This window comes from Oryza brachyantha, chromosome 1, assembly GCF_000231095.2.
Source record: "Oryza brachyantha chromosome 1, ObraRS2, whole genome shotgun sequence".
Classification (NCBI taxonomy): Eukaryota; Viridiplantae; Streptophyta; class Magnoliopsida; order Poales; family Poaceae; genus Oryza; species Oryza brachyantha.
Genome location: NC_023163.2, coordinates 2,352,838 through 2,358,837, shown reverse-complemented (window position 1 = coordinate 2,358,837; position 6,000 = coordinate 2,352,838).

Here is a 6,000-nt window from a genome sequence, read left to right as displayed (position 1 = left end):
TACTTACTACAGCATTACCTTTCTGCTCGAATAGTTTAGACATTGACGCGGACTTGGGTCTGGGACGAGGAGCAAGGATGCGGACGCTCGGTGGAACCATGATGACAGGTACGATCGATCATTTTTGTAATTTTGTGCAGTCTTGATCACTGGGCTTGTCTGGTCTGGACAAATTAAAAATGCCGAAACAAACGGCGCCAATGTTTTCATACAACGATCAAGGACGCTGGTTTGCATATTTTCGTTAAAGATCCATCTCGTAGTTAACGCATGGGTCAAGTGCAGAATGACACTATTTATAATGTACTAGCCACAGTGTAAAGTATCTAGAATAACTCAATAAGTATACCGCTACTGAGCTTTCACTATTATAAAAAAACCGTTTGTGAAGGCAATCAATAACCCATTTACATGTGCATTTATCGAACCGCCTATGAAAATCACTCTATTCACCGGAAGCTCTCTTAACCAACCTCCCCATGGAAATGAAATTTCTAAAAAAAATTTGGCACAAATAAGAACCCAAAATAATATTTTGGAAAATTTGCATATGTGCAATTATAGAACTCAAACCGAGTAACTGCCACTCGACGCATAGCAACCTTCCCATCTCACCTTCGAAGCGCTACATAACTATAACTAGACATGACCCTGCTAAAGGCAGACTGCTTTTGTGTCGTGGCTGGGGGCTGCATGGAAATTCAGTCGTCCGATTCTGTAAATCAGAGTCACATGATAAAACGAACAAAACAAACTCGTTGTACCCCAAATTCTCTTTCTCCCTGTATGGAGCATCGATTCTCAATAGTAATTAGATGATACCCTGCGTATTGCTGCGGGATTTATAGAGTGATTAGGACGAAGTCCATATGGAATACAACTTTAAGATAATAATGGTGCATGTAGATTAATGTGTATAGAAATAATGAACATCGCAAAATAAAATAGATTGCAAATGCATAAGCATTGCACACCATGGAAATCTAAAACTGTACAAACATCTCATATTTGTATATATACATATTTGTATATATATTTGTATATATACATTTTTGTGTGTGTGTATATATATATATACATATACACACTTGGTTAGACAACAATGGAAAGAGACCACGCACTAATGCAGGTAGACAACATTTGAAGTTGCCTTTTAGCTAACTTCAAATATTTTTGGGTTGATGCAAAAAAAATGCATTGACTCTCGATTAAATATTGTTTTTCTATTAGCTAACTGAAGTAGAACCATGCATGTTGTTGCGCTAGCTAGCAGTATTGAAATATTGAGAACGTCAGCAGTAGATGACAATTAAAAATATGTAGTAAACCATAACCTATTGCCTACCAGTACAGAGTAACGATAATCAAATGTCTAAAAAAAGTAGATTATACAGACGATAATAGCTTTATTGAGGTAGGCAGGATATCTGGGCCTCCAGATGTGGCAACTGCATGCTTTTGTGAAACAATGTCGACGACAAAATCAAGTCGATGCATAGGAACTCTGTTTAATATTTGGTACATAACCAGAGTTTATCAATATCTGCAATTGGAATGCTAAGATGATATAAGAAACTCTCACCTTGATCATGCTTCTTCCAACATAAAACTCTTACTTCTCAATGTTATTTCAGTGAACTGCATAATGATCAGGATAAACTAAAATAGATTAGTTTGTTTTTCTCAATGTGGCTCAAGACATAAAAGAGAAACAGATCTGCGATGTAAGCAGTTAAAATGATAGGACTATGCAGCTTCTACCTGAAACAGAAGGTAAACAAAATGAAAGGGAGAAGAATATATTGCACTGCAGGTCATCGGTGAAAGGCTAGCTAGCTCACTGAGGTATTTGGAGCACGACTGTGAAGGGAATGTCTCTGTTGCGCTTCGCTCCTCTCTAGGCAGGACCACAGGAACTATCACCCACATTTCCCCTCTTCCGCATGCCCTTGCGCACCTCTTGCTTTCGAGTGGCACTCCGTACATTAACCTATTCAAGAACCAAGAATCTCCCGGCTAATTAACCCGAATCAGAAGGTGAATCAGCACAGAAGGATGGATGAGGACATGTTTGATTGTAAGATAAACTGAAAAGGGTTTAGGTAAATAATAAATAGGATTAACCATGCATGGATTGCTTTCTCTAGCGTTTTTTTATCATTTATGGAGGAAGCAGAAGGTGAATCAGGCGGAGAAGCTGAAGCGCAGCGAGTATTGCTTTTGCGTGGCCCGCGAGTGCGCGCTAATTCAACTTCTGTGCTGTGCGCGGACGTTGATGCGGGTGTGGGCGCGAGAGAATGGGCCGGTAAGAGTGGTTGGGCCAACTTGTTTAGTTACGTGTTGCAGCTGGTCAGGCACCAGCTTGGCTGTTGAGACGTTGATTTAAGAACCAATGGCTGAGATTTAGGGGTGACGTGGCTCAATCACAATCCATCTTTTGGTCTTAACTATATAGAATGAATGCTATTCTATTGATTTCACTTCTTCAAAACAATATGGTATGTATTTCACACCTTAAATGGCATTAAATGAAAAAGGTTGTGAAATATAAAGTTGTAAATCTCATCGAGCTCCATCTAAGATCATTTGGAAAATTCAAAAAATATTTTTTTAAAAAAATATGTCAGAGAGCTTGTAACAAATATTTAGGCCACTTAATGATTTCAAATGAAAGAGACCATTCAACTTCAATGTTATATATCTCATCAGACTTATAATTTTTATCTAAAATTTATTCTCATCTAAATTTATATGAAAAAGATTTTTCTATTTAAATATGTCAGAGCATGAGCTCCTCGAGCGGGAGTCCGGGAGACCCCCTAGTGTGAGTTCCGCCCAGGGGTGCAAAGTTGGGCCCGAAAGTCTAGATGCAGACGAGAAATTAAACGTGGAGTGGATTCCCGGCCGTCGGGGTTCCAAAAGGACATGGAAGAGTTATACAGATTAAGGCCATCACGGCACGTAATACCCTACTCCTGTTGCTTGAGCACTATATGAGTGAATGTGTTACAAAGCTTTTGTTTTCTTGCCAACCACCCCCCCCCCCCTCCTCTACATTGGCTAGGGTCTCATTTTATATGAGCAAGGGGACGCCACAACTGTCACCTATCTTACCAACAGCTACGTAGGCTATCATTACTCCTGCAGAGAGTAGGTCGCATCCCCCTTGGATATGCTGCGAAAATCTGCTGGTGCCACCCTATCTCCCGTCTGATCTTGTCAGCCGAAGGGTAGGCAGGGAGTGACAACATCGCCTCCTTTCTTCAGTCCCATCTGTCAGTGGGCACGTAGGGGGAGACAGCCATGCCTCTTCTCTTTGGTACCATCTGCCAGCAGGTAAGTGTGATGGGAAGTGCTTCTTAGGACTCGGCAATCCGAACAAGACAGCCGCCGTTGTCTCCTAGCAACTATCCGTCGCATTTAATGCGACGGCGACGGAGTGGGACAGGCCACCCCTGCAATGTCAGCGATGTCACTGTGCTGTCGGGGATGTCCCGTCTCCCCCACTTTTTCTTGGGAGGAAGCGTGGACGACAACTTGTGCATACAGTCGTATTTAACGCGGCAAGGCGCCCTCTCATCGACATAAATAGGGTGGTTGGGCGTCGTGGCCGGTGCAGGCACAGGGTGGGTCCCGCAACACGCAACCCCCAAACCGAGGGGACAGGGCGGCCTGACCCTTCCGGTGCTTGGCTGCCCGGCAATTTGTCCGAGCCCAGCCCCCTAGGGGCATGTGGCTTCCTGAGGCCCGACCTCTCTTTCCGGTTGTTTTGATCCATGGGCTCAGAGTCATCGCATGCCTCACACGTAAGGGATACCCCCGGGCACATGTCTCTGACAAAATATGACAATTTTTTTAAGATAACCATCCATGAAAACATTTTTATAGGTTTTCTTTAAGAACACCATGAGTGTAAACATGTTTTCTTCATATGTCTTAGAAATGGCCAAACTTCAAAATTTCATTAAAAGTATTTTAAATCGATTGAGCAGAACCAAAATTCTCTAGTATCCTTACAATATTTCCTTAGTATGGTCAGGTTCATGTTTACTTAGAATATTTATTTTAATATGAATTTATGATGGTACGCTTGTGTCAAGTTAACTCTGTACAAGTCCACATATAATACAACTAGATATTAGATCATTGTTAAAAAAAAATTAACCTTGTCGTATTAAAGAGAATATTATAAGGAATTTGATCCAGTCAATCGTATTAAAATGATTTTTAAATAAATCTATAAAGTTCGGGTGCTTTCAAAGAATAAGTAAAAATGGATATGCAAGATTCTAACGAATATTTGAGTACTAAACAATATCAAATGACAACACTTTCAACTATATAGATCTCACTGAGCTATACAATTTTGATTTAGAACATATCTCCATGCGAGGTCTTTGAGAAAACTTAAAATTCTTTTTTTTATTGACATACATCTGAGATCTTGTAACAAATATTTAGGTCCCTAAACGATCTTAAATGACAAAATAATTCAACTAAAAATTTGAATATCTTGTCGAGAGCTATTATATTATATAACTTTGTGAAAAAATAATTTTCATACATATATATTCACGTTTGTCACTATCCAACTTCGTATGAAAAAAGTTATGAACTTTTAAGTAAGGGGTCATTGTCATTTGCATGGACGGTTTCTTAAGAGTATATCACCTACAAAAATCATTTTTATGGACGACCAGATAACCGTCCATAGAAACCACCATCTGTAGCACGTGAAAATAAGTTGTCACGAAGGGGATCTTTGACCCTATGGCGACCGCAAACATTTTACAAGCGACTGAAATTTTGGGCCACCATAAAAACATCAATAGGCTGCAACCTGCAATATATATATATATATATATATATATATATATATATATATATATATATATATATATATTTTGTAGTGACATACCTGCATACATTCGAGACAAACTGATCCAGTTAATATTGTTAAATCATTTTTCTTGAACTACCAGGTGTGAGCCAGACAGGAAGCAACAAGACCAAATTAACAATGACAAGCTTAATGCAAGTGTGGGACAAGTGGGAAATTCAGCTGATGGTACTTGTTAGTTTTATGCTACAGCTCTTCCTATTGCTTACTGGACGCCTCCGGCGACGGAACATTAATCCACTGCTAAGGGTTCTGGTATGGCTAGCTTATGTGGGGGCAGATTTGGTTGCAGCTTATGCCCTTGGCCTCTTCTCTCATTACGAGGAGAAGTACATATTAGGAAAGCACTCGTTTGAGGACACATTGCCATTGCTTTGGGTAACATTTCTCCTTGTGCACCTTGGTGGCCAAGATTCCATCACTGCCTTCTCTATTGAAGACAACAACTTATGGCTGAGACATTTGCTGAACCTCGGTATCCAAGGAGCTCTATCCATGTATATCTTCTGGAAATCAATAGGCAGAATCAATTGGCGTGTTCTAATTACTGCAGCATTCATATTTGTTTCCGGAGTAATGAAGTATGGAGAGAGGATTTGGGCACTGAAAAGTGGGAGCCGAGACGGCCTTGGGAAATCGAGCATGCTATCAAGTAGTAACAGCAACCAGAATGAACAGTCACATGGAGGAAGTAATGAGAATGGCATCTCGTCCAATTCCAGCACGCGCAGGGCATCGTATGCTCTTCAAACGGTGCTTCTTGCTCGAGGGTTGTTTATTGGGAGAACCGTGCTCCAGCTGGGAAATGGAGCTCAAGAAAAACTCGGAAACTACTTCAAGACAAATAATCAAGAGCTACAAGTAGAAGAGAAACTCAAGATCTTAGTTACGGAGCTTGGCATGATGTTCGATCTCCTGTACACTAAGGCCATGGTATTGCAAAGCCGAGCTGGACGCGTGTTTCGGTGTGCTGCTCAGTTCTGCATGATTGTTGCTTTCATTCTCTTCCTGCAAGCGGAGAAGCATGCCGGCGACAACTGCAGCAGCGTCAATATTGCCATCAGCTACACCCTGTTCGTCGGGGCCATCTTTATTGAGTC